Source organism: Triturus cristatus, chromosome 9, assembly GCF_964204655.1.
Source record: "Triturus cristatus chromosome 9, aTriCri1.1, whole genome shotgun sequence".
NCBI lineage: Eukaryota > Metazoa > Chordata > Amphibia > Caudata > Salamandridae > Triturus > Triturus cristatus.
In genome coordinates this window covers 1088470478-1088490633 of record NC_140592.1, presented here as the reverse complement: position 1 = coordinate 1088490633, position 20156 = coordinate 1088470478, and positions in this window count along the sequence as shown.

The following is a 20156-nucleotide window of genomic DNA, read 5'->3' as shown; positions in this document are numbered from 1 at the left end:
GCACTCGTGAGAAGTAATCTGCGGGGTTTTGATCCTTCCTTGGCTTATGCACAATAGTGTGTACATACTCTTGCAATTTCAAGCTCCATCTCTCAATGCAAAGGGGCATCTTGGCTTTCGGATTTCCGAAAATGGTGACCAACGCCTGGTAGTCAGTGACAAGTGTAAAATGCTTTTAGTAATGAAACACATGAAACTGTTCACAAGCCCACACAATAGGCATGTTCAGTCTGAGAAAGACTCCTGCTAGCATAGGCCACCATGTGCATCTGAACATTTGAATGCCCATTGTGTTGAACAAGACTCGTCCCCAACCCCACCGGGCTTACATCTATTATGATCTCTGTATGTAAGTTTGGATCAAACGAAGCCATCTTAGTTACATTTTTAATTGCATGTTTCGGTCACATTCAGAAGACCACTTGAAGAGAATATTCTTTGTCAAATCTCTTAATGGGGCACTCACTGTGGCAAAGTCACAAATGTATCAGGAGCAATAGCTGGCTATGCCTAAGAAGGATCGCAGCATGGTCACATCTTGTAGGGGACAAGGGGATGAAAACGCTTGTTCATTTTAAGGATCAAGAGTTGTTCCCCCTTCACAGAAAATATGCTGAAAGACTTTGAGGTTGGTTTTGTGACACTGACACTTTTCAGCATTAAAGTGAGACCTGCATCAGAGAGCAGCTGGCATACTTGTGTAAGAGCTTTCATGTGACCCCAAACAGAAGTATATCATCACTGTAGTCAAAAGCATGTGTGGCAGGTTGAATTACTTGGGGGATGACATTGTGAAACATTTCTGCAGCCGGCAACACACCAAAACCGAGTCTTGTGTATCTGAACAAATCAAAACGAGTTGAAAAAGTAGTAATGTAGTAATGTAACTACAGTTATCTTCCAACTCGAGTTGATGGTATCCTTTGTTCAAATCAAGTCAGGAGAAGACTTTGGTGCCATTCAGCTCTGTAATCATGTCGGCTATATGTGGACCCGGTGTCTTTGTCTCCTAATTGCTTTGTTGGTCTGGGGCCTATCAACGCAAATGCGCACTGCACCTCCACTGTCCTTTTTTGGCACTACCACTATCGGTGAAACCCATGGCATTGGACCAGTAGAGCACTCAAAGATGTCATGCTTCAATAATGTTTCTAGCTCTTTCTCAACGGCCTCCTGTAAATGAAAAGCAATACAACTCTGTCGCTGTGCAACATGACGAATGTCCTCATTAATGTGAAGTGGCATCTTCATTCTCTTGACTTTCCCTAGTCCAAGAAACGTACTATTTCAGAATGTGCATTCCGGATGTAGTTGATGGATATTAGTCCCAAGTGCAGAAACTGAGCAGGCATGAATTGGTTCTTGTACTGTCATTTTCTTATGCCTCATGGTCGTTATGAATGATCGTTGACTTCACAATGGCGTAGAAGAAGTCCATCTGAACACTTTTGGTTTTGATGGCATTAAACGTGGCATTGGAGACAGTTCATTGTATTTTTCGGCCAGCATGATGTTGATTGATGCACCACTGTCTATACTAAAAGTCAGAGGGCAGCCTTTCACCTTTAGCATGATCTTGGGGTACTGACCAAATAAGTTTGGCTGCTTAACGTGGCGATCTCTCTTTGACTTGTGTTCTTCTGTGTAAGCAGCCCATCCTACATGTTGTTCTGCAGTCAACAGCACAATTGCACATCCATCTTTTTCCCTGTCGCTCAATTATGACATTGAAGAGCCTTTCGAAAATTAATTTGATGACAATCAACACCGTTTAGTGTCTTCTTGCCACAATTGATGCTGCCAGTTGACCCTGTCTAGAATGCTTCTAGAACTCCTGGCGCCCAGTTTCTCTTCTTGTCATGATACAATTGGTTTCTCTTTCTCTTTGCAGACCATTGTTTTCTGTGTGCGCCGTGGTGACTTGGAGAGTACATTAGATGTTTTAGGAGCAGATGTACCGCTCGTACAAAATTATATGCGGATGATGCAGTGCTTTTTGCTAGAACGGCAAACAGTATGAAGATATTGCTCAGTACTTTGTGGAATTAATGAAGGGCCTTGATTTGAAAACAAATTACTCCAAAATGTTTGGTGTGATGTGCGGTCCAAGGAACACCAAAACTAGTAACCAATCGAATGGAGTGAAAAAATTAGATAGGGTATCCACTTTTCCTTATCTTGGCTTGGATTTTAATGATGCTTGTACATGGTCCGCGTGTCTTAGAAGCTGATTATCCCGAATCTCTTTTGCGGTCGGCACCATTTTCTCTTTTGCTGCGTGCATTGGTAGAAAGGCATTGGCCCGATCAATAGAAATCTATAAAAGGAAAATGTCTTCCAACCTTGACGTATTGCATGGGGGTATGGGGTTACAGAGATGTTGCTGCCATCCAAGTCGAGGAAAATAGATTTTGTCACCACCTGTTGGGGGTTTCTCCATCGACAACTCACTTCCCCTTACACCAAGAATTACACCTTAAGTATGTTCAGGACCTCATTAGTGCCACTCCTGTAGGGTTCCATTTGGTCTAATAAGCAAGCTGAGCTCAATCGAGCAGTTGTTAGAGTTTGTCTTGCTTGTGACCATGGATTGAACATTCCCTGGCTAAAGAATATAAGAGATACTACCTCAGCTCTGGGTTGCGCACACTTGTTTGAGAACCCGAAAAGTATCAGCAAGAAAGACAAATGCTTGACCCAGGAATGCTTTTCTACACACAGAGAGGCCTCTAGGTAGGCACTGGAAGTGGTGAAGCCGCCTGTAAGAGATTATTGTTTGGTTCAGATGACAGCCAGGATTGGCCCATACTTATTATTTGTGCAGAATGTAGACAAATGCAACTTTCTGACTCATTTTTAGTTAGGAACGATATGCTGGATGTTGTGTTCCCCCCATAGGGCAATACTATTCAAATTATATCTGTATTTGCCCGTGTGATGAGCAATCAAATCAGACCTTATTGTACTGTGTTTTCTTTTGTAACTTTTATCTCCCGTGCACCATGAAATTGTTATTGCCTCTGCTGTGCAGGCACACATTTTCTAAGTATAAAGCTGCTTTGCTCTTCTTACAACAACTAAATGACCAAGATACCTGATAATTGGTTGACTTTTTTTTGAGGAGCAATTTACGAGTGAGAATGGCACTGTTATTTTAAATAATGGTCGCACAATTCTACTCGTTCATTATGTCCTGGCTTTTGTGATTGCTTGTTCCAATCTTATCATGTATTATATCAGTCCACATTTTAAGAACCGGTCTTTTTTAATGGCTTGGCATGTATTTTATTTCTAATGATGCATTTAAAAACATCCAATTATTTGACTGTTTTTATATTAATTGTGTGTGTTTTAAATCGTGTATGTCTTTTATTATCATCTGGGAAAGGATCGAATGAAGATTATTCGATAGTTGATGTTTTTCTTTCCCACAGCCTTTGCATATCTGTCCAATGGTGGAACATTTACCTTCACGTGGAAATGAAAATCCACATCAGAAACTAAATTTCTTTTTCTTCGGAGGCATCAACTTGTGTACCTCCACTTTGTTTTTCTGCTTACTTTTCATGATCAACGCTGATTCATTCTGGGATGTTCCTGCTTCAATATCAGCAGCCTGTTGATCTGCACGTTCCTCAGCTCTAGCAGCCACGAGTACCTTTTCTAGACTGAGTGTCTCTCAGCATGCATCTTCTGGATGAATCGGAATGCAACCATCGATGACTCTGAGACATATGGCTTCTTTGTCATTAAATTCATTGAACTTGCAGGACTTGATAAGGGCATCAAGTCTTTCGACAAGCCCATCCATCATTTCATCAGCTTGCTGTCTTGCCTGGTTGAAAATGCACCTTTCATAGTGGACATTCAGCATTGGATTGAACTTGGCTTGTAACGTTTCTTTGATTCAACGGCACAATACTTGATCAATTTGTGATATTTTCATTGTCACTTCTTTCACTCCATCACCTGCAAGCTTCTTTAAGTATTTGATTATCTTTTTGTCATCTTCTTCTAGAGCATCTCTGAAGTCATCAAACATTTCAGTCCCTCTGTGGCCAATATTCTGCTTCTTGTAGGAGCCGAATGGTGGAGGTGGTTTCAGAAACGTAGCTGCCCTGTATTTGCGCTCCTTTCTGCAGCCATTGGAGAACTTCAATTACTTGAAGACCTTTTGAGGTGTGCTGAATACCACCAGCTGCCTCATTGGTCATTTCTGCAGTGACCAACAGCTTTTTAAATACAGGACCTCATGTCGCCTCACCAGATTTTAAGGTTGTAAGATGGTTCGTTTGTTTTCGCTGTTGAGTAGACTTTCATTTCTTGTACCTAATTGTTGCTGCCTTTAGTGTTTCTTTGCGCCTGGTTATCTCTGCATTTAGCATTTTCTTGCACCTGGCTGTCGGTGCCTTTAGAGATTTTTCAAACCTTGTCGGTGCCTTTAGCCTTTCTGCTTTGGACGGATGATGACTCTGCGTTATGTTATGGAACAGTGGGCCAGATGTACGACCATTTTATTTTGCACCTCGCAATTTGCGACTAATTGTGAGTCACAAATTGCGAGGCGCAAAATAAAATGTACAACAGTGTGTTTAACATTGTTTGCGATTCCCAATGTGTTCCCAAATTGAGAGCCTTCTTAATATCAATGAGCCTCTCGCAATTTGCGAGCCCATAGGGAATGACAGGCCCTCCCAGGGATGGTGGCCTGCTGGGCTGAGCAGTCCACCATATCTGGGACTGCTTGGAAATAAAGTAGTTTTAAAAAAATATATGCAGCCCGTTTTCCTTAAAGGAAAACGGACTGCATTTAAAAGAAATAAAAATGAAACGTTTAATTTTTATTTTTTAAGGGCAGGCAGTGGTCCCTGGCATCACTGCCTGCCCTTAAAAATATTTTTGCATGCATTTGCAAAGGGAAAGGGGTCCCCTGGGGACCCCTTCCCATTTGTGAATGCATTACCACCTACTTGAAGTAGGTTGTAATTGCAAGTGTTTTGCCCCCGCAATTGCGATGCAAAACATTAGTACATTGTTTTGAGAGTCACTATTTGGAAGGGAACGCCCCTTCCAAATAGCAAGTCGCAAAACCTATTTAGCGAATCGCAAATAAATTGCAATTCGCTAAATAGGCTTGGTACATGGCCCATGATATTTTTGCATGCACAAACGGGTTCGCAAACTCGTTTGCGCGTGCAAAAATAGGTCGTTCATCCGGCCCAGTATCTCTTCTTTCACCCTTACCAGCAGGCTTCTGGTGGGCTTTCTGACTGTCTTTCTCTGTAGGGCCTTCACCTTCTTCGAAGTGTTTGTATGAGCTAGAGTGGCACTTTGACTCCACATATGCCACCAGTTGACTGCTTATTTGGGCGCACGTAGGATGCATAAGCAGTTTGCTGGACCTCGGCAAAATATCAGTGTGAGCAGTCTTGCTTCTTTGGGGCGCGAATCCCCTACTCGTCACCAATTGTCACTTCCTCCCCAGATCTGGAGCACACAAAATATCACGCCACACATGAAGCTCTGTAGCACACGTCTTTATTCTTCAGCATGCAACCGTCAACTGAAAGCACTATGTCATAAACTTTATTGACCACGACCAGCCACGCCCAGATACCTCACCAAAGGATTACTTATCTTTTTAAGGAGTCTGGCAAGGACCACAAGGGTCCTACTGCACATGATCACACAACACTACCTGTGAGTTTTTACATTTAAAAATAACGCTTGATTTAAACGTGGTTCATTTAGCATGACTAGGCCGGCGTCAGCTTGCATTGACAGCTATTCATACTTGCACAATAATAGTGTATGTTTCTTTTATGAGTGTGAGCCTTTCTTTCTTTCTCTGTACTTGTATTTTTTTTCATTTCAGGAAAGTCATTGAAAAAGAAGCCTCAACTGTTGTGTCTGGTATGTAATATTTGCGCTCTCTCGAGGAATGCACAGAATGTTTATTTATTTTGTAACATCCCAAGGTTTCCTGACAGCTTTTATGTCGCTTACCTAGAGCCAGGGTCTTAGTTAATAGGGAGTTAACGAATTGGTTCAGCATCATGCGAGGAACAAGACAAGGGTGTCCCCTGTCCCCTCTTCTATTTAATGTTTACATTGAACCCTTTGCAGCATTAATTAGACAAGATACTCTGATCACCCCATTTAGATATGGGGATTTCAAGGTTAAATTATCCCTATATGCTGATGATCTTTAATTGTATACTTTGAATCCCAAGAAGGCTATCCCTATATTGATGGCTAAAGCAGAGCTTTTTGGGAAGGTATCGGGGTATGGGGTAAACAGGGATAAAACCGAAATCATGGAGTGGAACCAACCAACCCAGTTTTCAGGGGTAAAACATCAAATGCGCTATTTGGGTATCACAATCACTCAGAAACTAGCTGATGTGACCACAGTTAATTGGAGGAAAAACAGCCAGGAGGTAGGGAGACTGTTGGTCAGGTGGGCAAATTTACCTCTTATTCTATATTCTGATTAAGATGGCTGTTCTGCCAAAGGTCACTTTTCTTTTTAATACTATAGCTCTATCTTTTGATAAAGGCGAGGTAGCAAAATTACAGGGTAAGATTGTTAGTTTTATTTGGGCCTCGAAGGGCCATCGCATATCATGGAAAAGACTAAGGAGAAGGCTCGAGAAGGGGGATTGGCACTTCCCGATTTGTTGGCATATGGCTATGCTTTCCACTTTAAGAATTTTCGGATGCTGTTAAATAAACCAGATGATTCTGTAATAGGTACACTTTACGGGGCAATGCTTAGTGAACTGAGGGATGGACAAGAGCAGTTTCTTTTTAAGTTTGGGGATCCAAATTTTCTTAAGAAAGTAAGGCAGAAGATCCTGTTACAGGCAGAGAAAACATAAAAAACTAGGAGTATCTTATTATTCGGACAATGCACCAATTTGGGGCTCTCCAGGAGCCCCAGATTGTTTAAATGATCAGCTCAGCCTATCATTGAAGTATGCGGGAATTTCAAGCTGGGGAGATTTGAGGATGGGTCCTGACTTAGCAAGCTGGTAAATTTTGACCCTATGGGGTCAATTAACCAGATTCAAATTCTACCAACTTTCTGCCTGGTGGGCCAGTCAAGTTTGGGAGGAGCAGAGGGATGACTCCTGGTTAAATCAAGCAATGAACGTTGATATTATTAAGAAAGAGGTTGCTCTGTGGTATCGAACTTTGGTGGAAGCAGATGATGATCTGGATCAAGACATTCAAAAGCTTTGGGGTGATGAACTAGTTAACGTGAATTCGAGTGAGGCCTGGATGGCTTCATTGGCATTGCCCCGAGAAATAGTCAAACCTGCCTTCCTTAAACGCAACCACCTTTTTACTCTTTACAGGGTATATTGGTCCCCAGCAAAATTAGCAAAACTCTCGGAAACACAGTATGTCTGCCCAAGATGTCGAGATCCCTGTCATATGTTTTTAACTTGCCCAGGGATCACTGAATACTGGATGGATATTTGTAAATTTTTGTCCGAGGATACAGGAGTACAGGTGGAGGTAAGCCCTCTACTCGTTTTTATCAGAAGATGCCAAGATAGTATCCCCACCATAAACAAAAAGGCTGCAAGACTTATTTTTTATGTGATCTTACTGGGAAGATGGGAGATTTGTAGAGCTTGGAAATCAGGTATTCCACCCCCTTTCTCGGATTGTAAATTGAACATTATATCTACAAGTCAACAGGACATGGCATGTGACCCCAGTAGTCGGGAAAAGACGTGGGCTATGTTGGTCGATTGGAGTCATAAAGCTGGGGTCCAATGGTTAAGCCAATTAATAGCTGCCGGTCGTGTTCCTCTTCTTTAGTATGGCGTACTGGAGAAGGGTGGGAGTGGAAGCAGCTAGACTTCTTGAGTGGAACGACTCTATTCCTGGCTGGTTCCCGGTAAGGGAAAGGGAGTATTGGCAATAAGTAAATTGGCAGAATGAGGACACAAAAAAAAATTTACACAAAAAAAAGAAGCCTCAACTGTTGTGTCTGGTATATAATATTTGTGCTCTCTCGAGGAATGCACAGGATGTTTCTTTATTTTGTAACTTCCCAAGGTTTCCTGACAATTTTTTATGTATGTCATTCATTATTTAAACAAACCACTGTTCTACTGTGCTCTAAAAATGTGAATTTGTTTAATTACTTAGTTATGTATAGCCCAACCAATAAAATACATTAGGAAGCTGCTGTCTCTTGAGGTATCCTATTTACCAGAATATCAGTTGGTGTATGTGTTTGCAACAGTGCTAGTCTCATCCTGTCATACCATACCATGAAGTGCATGTTGCTTCTGTACCCTAAACATTATACAAGCTACATTATTCTAGAGATGAGCCATTCCTTTGGCTCATTCCTTTGGAGGAAAACTCTGCCCTAATCTGTTTATTGATTTATTGTTAGACTATTTTTACCTTTCTAACTGAGCAGACTCTATGTCAGTATGTTTACTGGATTATACTTAGGGCCGGATTATTGGCTGAGTGGAAGAGGGGCGGCAAGCCACCACCCTGCTTCCACACTGCCAAAGCTCACCGCTGCCCGCCAGATTACAAGTTAACCTTTTTGTCTGGCAGGTGGTCCTTTGGCGTTCCCACAGTGGTGCCTATTAAAAAGACACCGCAATGAGATAACAATGCAAATTCCTGTACAGCATGGACTGTTAAGTCCATGCTGTGCAGGAACTGGGCATGGATGCGGACGGGAGCACACCATGTGCCCCCCTGCATGCCTCCCCATGGCCCTGAGGCACCAGGGGGCCCTGTAGGGCCCGTAGTTTCCTCACTGCCACAGTTTTCATGGTGGGATCACAGCCATAAAAACTGTGGCAGTGAGGAGACTCATAATATGTTTGCCAATGCAGCAGCTTCACGGCCAGCATATTATGGCTTCAGACCACCATGCCAATGCCAAGGGATCACGGATCCACAGCGGTTGCAGAGGTCCAATGGCAGTCCGACTGCCAAAATCAGAATACGGTGGTTGGACCGCCGGGGAGGACCCACACCTTTGAGCTACTCTAGGTTTGGCAGTCCTTAGAGCGCCAAACTCAGAATCAGTCCCTTAGCCTTTCCGTGGGCTTTCTTTAGAGGTCAACCTTATATTAGTCCTCTGACAGAATTATTCATTGATCATTTTGTTCAATGTGAATTCCTGATTAACTAATTACTTTCTGCTTACTGTAATGATCATAATTTTTATTGATATATGAGGTTTTAACCTGGAATCATTGTCTTTTACAGGTTTCTTTATTAGCGTTGGACTTAGCAACTGATTCAAAGTTTGGCATTCTGTAGACCGCCAAACTTGGGGTCGCGCAGTGGTGGCTGCTTCACTGCCAAGCAGAATATGAGTTTTGTAATCACCACAGTTCTCATGGCAGTGAGCCCGCCATGAAAACATGGGCGGTGAGGAACCTGCTGCATCACCGCCGTGGGAATGCTAAAGAACACTAAAAGACCACCCACCAGACAATGAGGTAAATCGAAATCTGACGAGCTTTGACGGTGAGCTTTGGCAGTGTGGAAGCAGGGCGGTGGCAAACTCAGAATCAGGCCCTTAGTCTCACCAAGAGTCACAAAGTCTTAAGACTCAGACAACCCTGATCTTGCACATCAACCCTCCTATTAGTTAATCAGTGCATCCCAACCGCCATTTGCCCCTATCACAATGTAGAGTCACAGTGCCTGTTTTCTCAAACATCAGTTACTCTCCAGGCATTGTGAGGGACAGACTTTAGAGTGAGTTTACCTTTCTGTGCTGCCCTAGCCCCCCTCTCCAACCTTCTACTGTGCAATAAGACATATGTTCTGCGACCTGCTCCTGTGGAGTAAACAGACACTGACTCTAGAAAGATAGACAACAAGTTGAATTTAATCTGGACACCATTGTATTTGCATTAACTATATAAATTATAGACTAATTCTTTAGGTTTATGTTAATGGAGGGTACCCCAACAAAGCCTGTATATCCGTTAGCTATCCATTACCCATCCATGTCTAGGATGAACTTCACCTTCAGGAACAATTAGTTGCTTTAAAATGAGACTTTGAATGTGGGGAATAACCCCTTGACCGGAAGTGGGAATGTAGGGTGGAGATGTCACTCGGTCCCCTAAACTGGACACATAGCCACACCCCTAACTCAGTCCTCGGGTGGCAACTGAGTGAACATAAGCTCCTACAGTAGTTCATTCTACCAGGTGCTAAACTGATACCACAAAGGCTGAACAGCAAGTCATGAAACCTATCCTTGGCCCATGAGAGGGCCTCACTCCACCAACTGATGCAAGGGCTGGAATCATAGATCCAGACTTTCCACATAATCATGATGCATACTCACCATGCTAACTACAACAATTTTAGATGTAACCCTGTTAATTCACCCTTTATTAATTTTCAGAAATGCATTTCTAACTTTGCCTAGTCTACGTGTATGCCCATTTGCATCCTCCCTTATGGATATTGGCTCCATAGCTAGTTATGCATATAGATTTATGTTTATATTAATCTGCACTGGTTTAATATCTAATAGCTATATATTATTATGAATATAAAATGCCCGTTTTGCCATTGAGAGCCCCCTTGTTGAGTAATTAGTTCAGTATATATCTGTCTAAATGCAGCATTAAGCCACATAGTTTGTAACACAGTAGTAGTTAATATGCTATTTCTTCCTTATTTTTCTGCCTGTTACGGTCATTCAGACATCTTCAGAATTTAGTGCCCTGTGCCTCCCAGCCATGCCGACTTCCATGGGTCACAACCATCACCTTCCTAGAAAATCCTTCAAAAACACAAACGTAGGGAAATTCAACTGAATCCAGCCATTGGGGATGGATTGAGCCCACAATGGCAATGCCCGAAGGGAGTTAAGGTGTGCAAATGTCAAGTACTAGCATATTCAGTGGGCTTTAATAATAACTGAACCCTTGTGACTACCCTCTGCCAATCTTGATACCGTTTGCTCTGTTCCAGCTGCTGCAAGGTACCCCAGTTTAGACATGGCCATATGCAAATCAGTCTTGACCCTGTGCCTCATGGGAACAGTCCAGCCCGAACTGCCAGGCCATGTCTTCCCTGGACCGGAATCAAGCATCCTAGGACCGGTTTCTGGCTATCAGCCGTCATCAGCCAGGATAGCTTGACTCCAGTGGCATAGTGAGCACGGGTCCCACGTCTGGGAATACCCATCCCACTTAGGGCGAAAAGCGTTACAACAAACAATTGATGGACGGAATGCTGACAATGCAGACATTCTCCCCCAGTCAAGAGATCTGGGTTAAATCCATCGTTTTTTTGCCCACTACGCCACCCCAGTTTAGACATGGCCATATGCAAATCAGTCTTGACCCTGTGCCTCATGGGAACAGTCCAGCCCGAACTGCCAGGCCATGTCTTCCCTGGACCGGAATCAAGCATCCTAGGACCGGTTTCTGGCTATCAGCCGTCATCAGCCAGGATAGCTTGACTCCAGTGGCGTAGTGAGCACGGGTCCCACGTCTGGGAATACCCATCCCACTTAGGGCGAAAAGCGTTACAACAAACAATTGATGGACGGAATGCTGACAATGCAGACATTCTCCCCCAGTCAAGAGATCTGGGTTAAATCCATCGTTTTTTTGCCCACTACGCCACCCCAGTTTAGACATGGCCATATGCAAATCAGTCTTGACCCTGTGCCTCATGGGAACAGTCCAGCCCGAACTGCCAGGCCATGTCTTCCCTGGACCGGAATCAAGCATCCTAGGACCGGTTTCTGGCTATCAGCCGTCATCAGCCAGGATAGCTTGACTCCAGTGGCGTAGTGAGCACGGGTCCCACGTCTGGGAATACCCATCCCACTTAGGGCGAAAAGCGTTACAACAAACAATTGATGGACGGAATGCTGACAATGCAGACATTCTCCCCCAGTCAAGAGATCTGGGTTAAATCCATCGTTTTTTTGCCCACTACGCCACCCCAGTTTAGACATGGCCATATGCAAATCAGTCTTGACCCTGTGCCTCATGGGAACAGTCCAGCCCGAACTGCCAGGCCATGTCTTCCCTGGACCGGAATCAAGCATCCTAGGACCGGTTTCTGGCTATCAGCCGTCATCAGCCAGGATAGCTTGACTCCAGTGGCGTAGTGAGCACGGGTCCCACGTCTGGGAATACCCATCCCACTTAGGGCGAAAAGCGTTACAACAAACAATTGATGGACGGAATGCTGACAATGCAGACATTCTCCCCCAGTCAAGAGATCTGGGTTAAATCCATCGTTTTTTTGCCCACTACGCCACCCCAGTTTAGACATGGCCATATGCAAATCAGTCTTGACCCTGTGCCTCATGGGAACAGTCCAGCCCGAACTGCCAGGCCATGTCTTCCCTGGACCGGAATCAAGCATCCTAGGACCGGTTTCTGGCTATCAGCCGTCATCAGCCAGGATAGCTTGACTCCAGTGGCGTAGTGAGCACGGGTCCCACGTCTGGGAATACCCATCCCACTTAGGGCGAAAAGCGTTACAACAAACAATTGATGGACGGAATGCTGACAATGCAGACATTCTCCCCCAGTCAAGAGATCTGGGTTAAATCCATCGTTTTTTTGCCCACTACGCCACCCCAGTTTAGACATGGCCATATGCAAATCAGTCTTGACCCTGTGCCTCATGGGAACAGTCCAGCCCGAACTGCCAGGCCATGTCTTCCCTGGACCGGAATCAAGCATCCTAGGACCGGTTTCTGGCTATCAGCCGTCATCAGCCAGGATAGCTTGACTCCAGTGGCGTAGTGAGCACGGGTCCCACGTCTGGGAATACCCATCCCACTTAGGGCGAAAAGCGTTACAACAAACAATTGATGGACGGAATGCTGACAATGCAGACATTCTCCCCCAGTCAAGAGATCTGGGTTAAATCCATCGTTTTTTTGCCCACTACGCCACCCCAGTTTAGACATGGCCATATGCAAATCAGTCTTGACCCTGTGCCTCATGGGAACAGTCCAGCCCGAACTGCCAGGCCATGTCTTCCATGGACCGGAATAAGCATCCTAGGACCGGTTTCTGGCTATCAGCCGTCATCAGCCAGGATAGCTTGACTCCAGTGGCGTAGTGAGCACGGGTCCCACGTCTGGGAATACCCATCCCACTTAGGGCGAAAAGCGTTACAACAAACAATTGATGGACGGAATGCTGACAATGCAGACATTCTCCCCCAGTCAAGAGATCTGGGTTAAATCCATCGTTTTTTTGCCCACTACGCCACCCCAGTTTAGACATGGCCATATGCAAATCAGTCTTGACCCTGTGCCTCATGGGAACAGTCCAGCCCGAACTGCCAGGCCATGTCTTCCCTGGACCGGAATCAAGCATCCTAGGACTGGTTTCTGGCTATCAGCCGTCATCAGCCAGGATAGCTTGACTCCAGTGGCGTAGTGAGCACGGGTCCCACGTCTGGGAATACCCATCCCACTTAGGGCGAAAAGCGTTACAACAAACAATTGATGGACGGAATGCTGACAATGCAGACATTCTCCCCCAGTCAAGAGATCTGGGTTAAATCCATCGTTTTTTTGCCCACTACACCACCCCAGTTTAGACATGGCCATATGCAAATCAGTCTTGACCCTGTGCCTCATGGGAACAGTCCAGCCCGAACTGCCAGGCCATGTCTTCCCTGGACCGGAATCAAGCATCCTAGGACTGGTTTCTGGCTATCAGCCGTCATCAGCCAGGATAGCTTGACTCCAGTGGCGTAGTGAGCACGGGTCCCACGTCTGGGAATACCCATCCCACTTAGGGCGAAAAGCGTTACAACAAACAATTGATGGACGGAATGCTGACAATGCAGACATTCTCCCCCAGTCAAGAGATCTGGGTTAAATCCATCGTTTTTTTGCCCACTACACCACCCCAGTTTAGACATGGCCATATGCAAATCAGTCTTGACCCTGTGCCTCATGGGAACAGTCCAGCCCGAACTGCCAGGCCATGTCTTCCCTGGACCGGAATCAAGCATCCTAGGACCGGTTTCTGGCTATCAGCCGTCATCAGCCAGGATAGCTTGACTCCAGTGGCGTAGTGAGCACGGGTCCCACGTCTGGGAATACCCATCCCACTTAGGGCGAAAAGCGTTACAACAAACAATTGATGGACGGAATGCTGACAATGCAGACATTCTCCCCCAGTCAAGAGATCTGGGTTAAATCCATCGTTTTTTTGCCCACTACACCACCCCAGTTTAGACATGGCCATATGCAAATCAGTCTTGACCCTGTGCCTCATGGGAACAGTCCAGCCCGAACTGCCAGGCCATGTCTTCCCTGGACCGGAATCAAGCATCCTAGGACCGGTTTCTGGCTATCAGCCGTCATCAGCCAGGATAGCTTGACTCCAGTGGCATAGTGAGCCCGTGTCCCACGTCTGGGAATACCCATCCCACTTAGGGCGAAAAGAGTTACAACAAACAATTGATGGACGGAATGCTGACAATGCAGACATTCTCCCCCAGTCAAGAGATCTGGGTTAAATCCATCGTTTTTTTGCTCACCACGCCACCCCAGTTCAGACATGGCCATATGCAAATCAGTCTTGACCCTGTGCCTCATGGGAACAGTCCAGCCCGAACTGCCAAGCAATGTCTTCCCTGGACCGGAATCAAGAATCCTAGGACCGGTTTCGGGGTTTCACCCCTCTTCAGCCAGGATAGCTTGACTCCAGTGGTGTAGTGAGCACGGGACCCACGTCTGGGCATACCCATCCCTCATAGGGCGAACAGCAAACCACACAAGATAATGGACGGAATGTTGCACATCGGCAAAACATTCACCCCCAGTCACAGATCTGGGTTTAATCGATCGTTATTTTGCTCACCACGCCACCCCAGTTCAGACATGGCCAGTTTCAAATCAGGCATAAGGAAAATAGCGATAACAGAGGTTATCGCTACTTTTCCTGTCGCTATGCTGCTTTGAGTGAGGCTTGACAATAGGAGAAATGTCGCTTAGCGACATTTCTCCCGTTATACTGGGGAGGAATGCCCACTTTGCATCTCATTAGAGATGCAAAGATGGGCGTTAAGGGAAATGGAGATAAGGCAAGGTTTCACGCGATAGCGTGACCTTGCAGATAAGGCGATAAAATTATTGTTGCTTTTCGTCCAAAAACGTACGCAAAAGCGGTGATAATTTTTTAACGCCTGCTTGCTGATATGCCCCCCAGTTGGTGATTTACCCATATTCCTAGCTTTTGGCTAGAGGCCTAACATTACTGGCCCACATAAAAAATTGTACCGCAGTATGCTCAGTTAGCAACTGCATTGGGGAACTGTAATCCTCCATACTCACCTCACACCTAGCAAAAATTTGTTTGTGGTACCTACAATTCTAAAGGCCTGGTAGAAAGGACAGTATTTCCTTCACATTTGGCACAAAACTGCCGGCAAATTGTCACAATTGAAGAAAGATGAAGCATCTGCACCTTCATTTTTCCAAATTTCAGCAAAACGTCAAGTAAAATAAGTGCTCAACCTTAGCACACTTTTGCCGTATCCCTGTGGTCACTTTGCTTAATGTATGCTCTGGACCTGCATGAATACAAAACTAACTGACCAAAAGACTATGGGGCCTATCCAGAAATGTAAATGTACATGTGTAGATTTACTATTAGTAAATCACTCTTATACTTTTTTTAGACTTGAAATCGCTGGTGTGGTATTCCCCGAGACTTTTTGTCTTTACTACCTGATTTTGCTGAACTAATTTTTATTCACATTAGGATACTTTTCTCCTGCTAACCAGCTGCACAGTGTGTGTCCCCTCTCTTAACAACATGGTAAAATTGGCATACACTCTATTGGCACATTTAATATTCTTATAAGCCCCTAAAATTAAATGGTGATACCGGTACCCAGGACCTGTAAAGTAAATGCTACAAGTGGGCTGCAGCACACATTGTACTACCAACTAAAGTAGCACTATCAGGCCTGCTACTGCAGCTTGAGTGCAGTTTAAAACTGGCATTTTGATCTGGCAATATAAACCATTTACCAAACCAAAACCTTCCTTTTTTAAATACTTATAAGTTATCGCTAAGGTAGGACCTAAAGGCTAATAGGGCAGGGTGCATGGTATTTAAAAAGTAGGACTTGTATGTTTAAGTTTTACACCTCCTGGGGGCGAAAAACGTCTAAAGTTGTTTTTCACTGTTTACCTTATTACACTTAATAAGTGCTACCCTCAGTTTGGCAACAGATAGAGAAAGCAGGAGTAGCTCGTGTCAGGGAAAAGAGGCAAGGGGGCTGGGGGGTGGATTGGGGACGACAGAGAAAAATAAAAAAATACAAAATAACTTACCTGGCGCCCTCCAGCGTTGTGCTTTTCTGCTCCTCTCCACCGCAGGCAGGCACAGGCTCCCAGACTGCCCTACAGTCAATCCTAAAGCTGTTCTTATGCATGAGAGCAGCTTCAGCATTGGCCTGTAAATTTGAACTCCCAGACAGACTGGAAGCCTTATGCTTTCTCTTTCCAAACCAGCAACACAGATAGTGTTGGAGAGAGCTTAGGTGTGCATGACGGTTTGGCCGTCCTGAGATGTCCGGCCAAACCGTCATGTGCACTGATAACAGTCCCCACCACTTCCTCTCCAGTACTGTCACCCCCTTTCCCTTTCCCCCAAGCCTTGGCACACAGTCACTTAGAAGAAAAATAAAATGACAATAAAACTGGTTTTAACAGTGTTTTATTTTTCAAGGTTTGGAGGGTTCTGAGAGGGGGTTGACTCCTCCGCCAGAATGGAAGAACCGCCTCTGGATCACATGACTGTGAATAGCTCTCCTATGGTGTTTCATGAATTGCTTCCGTACATAGATACAAAAGAGGCCTAGGTGTGAGGTGGGAGGACCTTCATGACAATAGGCTGGTAGGAGTTATACCCTGTCCTGCTCTGATTACACTCCAAAGGAACCTGCCTGTAGCACACTTAAAGGAACCTCACACTAGGTTTGGCCTTGCCTTTGTCACCCTAGACATTTTGGTGTTAGGACCAGGGGGTGGGGAAGGACTGACTAGAACCAGTTTTGGGGGTAGGTCAGAGAATTCCCTCCACAAATGCTGGCGCCAGGCACCAAAGTGGTACCGCCGGAACCTCTCATCAGAACGCTCCTCTATGGAAATTTCAGAAGAAGGGCTGTCTTGCTGTCTGAGGAAGAGAGATTGGACCTGCTTGCCTTAAACCCAGGCTGAACTCCTGGATGAGCTACAGGGACACAACAAGCTTCCAGAGGCCTCCCTGCAACTGCCCAGCACCAACAGGACCTTCTTGAGCCGTGTTGCTGGCCTCAGATGGAGTGAGCCCTCCTGATCACCAAGAGGTGACCCCCGCAGGTTCTGGACCCTTGGCTGGCATTAGAGTGTACTCCTCCTGTAGAAAAGGTGAATATAAAAAAGCGTGTGCTCCTTGCAACCAAAAAGTCAGCTCTTCATGCAGAGAGATGACTGTCGGCGATGACTGCCAACAAGACACTCCAGTGAGCTCTGCTGTTCAGGCTGACAGCGACAGCCTGTGCTCATTGCCTACGCAAAGCTTCAGTTAGACCTGCTCTTCGTGCTGACAGCAATAGCCCCCATTGTCCACCAATGCAATTCTCCAGCAACCGCCTGTTCTTTGCGCTGCAGTAGAGACCGTCCAAGATACTTGACCTGCTCCTTGCTCCAACAAAGTCCTCCTCATGGCCCTCGCCAATGGAAAAGGCAATCTTTGCATGGACTTGAGAAGGTAACTCTTCAGCTGGATGAACCTGGTTCCTGAATTCGACCTAAGCTCCATTGCAGTTGGCCTGGACTTGTGATTTTTCCCTGCCCAGCGAAACCAGATAACCATGAGTGGTGCTTTGTGCTTTCTGGTGCTATATTCACCTAAAAACTGTTTTAAAATTGGTTTGGGATTTTTCCTGTGTTGGGTTTTCACTTTATTACTATTTAAGTGCAGCATAACTACTTTACACATTGCCTTTAAGTTAAGACTGACTGCTTTGTGGCAAGCTACCAGACAAGAATTGTGTCTGCTATTTTAGTGTTGTTTCCACCCCTCTCAACTAATGACTCAATTTTTCAATACTTTCGAGTAGCTACTTAGGGCTAGTCACAAAATCTGTGTGTAAAGTTATTCTAAAGTGTAGACTTACCTGTCGCTTCCCCCCTGAAACGGGGGCAGTGCCAAATTCACAAGTGTAAAGTTATTACTGCACATGACCAACCACTGATAAAGCAATAGCTTCCCATAGAAACTAATGAAGGTAGGGACTTAATTAAATGATGTAAAATAATTTTAAATATATTTAATTTAATGTTAGAAAATATCTAAAAATGCAACATATCTTAATAAAAAAATTGAAGTTAAAAATTAATTTAACTTATCTTTATTAAAATATAATGAAACCATTAAAGATCACTTTTAGTAATTATTACATACTAAAACATTTTTTTTTTACCTTAGGCATGATATGTTGCTAATAAACCTTTAAAAAATAAGGTTCATATACTTGAATATATTTAAATTAAGTAAATATTTGATTAAAATTTAAGTTAATAATACTGACGTGTTTTTTAATTCTACATTCAAAACAAATATATCAAATTAATTTTCAGAAATAAATCATCGTTTTTCACAAGTTTCATAAAGGTTTTAAAATTTCCCTACACTTTACCAAAATGAGTGCTCAGCCCTGGTGGCAAGTGTTTGCTTCAAGTTGGCCACCACAATAGGAAGTCCCATCACACAGTCAAAGTTCTTTGGGAGACACCTTTGCTGCCATCAATGTGGTCATTGCCTTGCACACTTCTTCCTGCATTCGTGTCCAATAAGTCCCTACATATAATGCTGTCTGCTGCACACTGTGTAGAGAGTCAGTTCATCACTCTCTTTCCTCCACAGTGAGAACCCAGTGAAGTCAAGAAGACATCCCATACTTTAAAGTCTTATTCCAACAATTGTGTCAGCTGTTGCAGTGCCTCATGTGCCTCAATCTGGCCCTGTCCATACCATCCATCTTGACAGGACTTCTGTAGTGATATTACTGATGCAAACATTAACAGGCAAATTAATGTCTGAAGCTGCAGCAATGTTGTATTTTTACTAACATGCAAAAACATATTGATTCTCTGAAGAACTGCACTTTCTTCCTGGAAAGCCTTGACTCAGTTCCATAGAAGAACAGCTTTGTTGCTGGTCCTTCACATGTCGCCAGGGCCGGACTGGCTACCGGGCTTTTTGGCATGCTGCCGAGCTGGGGGCCGGTGTCACTGAGGTGGGGGCTAATTTCGTTGATGGAGACCTGCGTGTGCTTCGAAATAAACAAAGCAAAACGAATTTCGTTCAGCACACGCAGGTCCCCATCAACGAAATCAGCCCCCAGCTCGGCAGCATGCCAAAATGCCCGGTAGCCAGTCCGGCCCTGCATGTCGCAGGCCTAGGGGGAACTTCTATTTTTACTGCTATCTATGTAAAACATGTCATTAATCTTTGACATTCACCTGACTCAGCCATACCACCAAAATAAATAACCCAGGTAATTCACCATTCCATCCAGCCCACGCTGGGTTATTTATTATTATAAACCTTAATTCATTAATTAAAAATTATTTTTGAAGAAGAATGTCATCTTGTTGTATCATCTTCCTTGACTGTGTACAGATATACCTTTACAATCCTGGTTGATTTATTTCATATACAGTTGTTTCCAAAAATGAAATAATTATAGCAGGTGAGTTATCCCGCAGAGACCACAAATAAAAAGTGGGTTTCTTGTTTAGTTAAGTATATCCTTCCTACTAGAGCTATTCCCCTTTATCACATGTTTTGTGGTGTAGACCAGGCTCTAGAGGGTTATATGGGCTCCCCACTCCTTTTTTGTACTTATTGTTCTTTTTCAGTATTGTGTTCTTGGATGGGCATCACCACATATATGAACTTGAGCACAAATCTACAGGGCGGTCCTGTGCAGCTAAAATATTTATAGTATTGCCAGCAGTACCATTTCTTCCTAAACACTTCATCACTTTTGTTAGGTGCCAAACCAAAATCTGGATTCTCTTACCTGTATCTTCTGAACTGCTGATTGTAATAAGACCAAGCATCACTGTTCCTATGCCCATCACA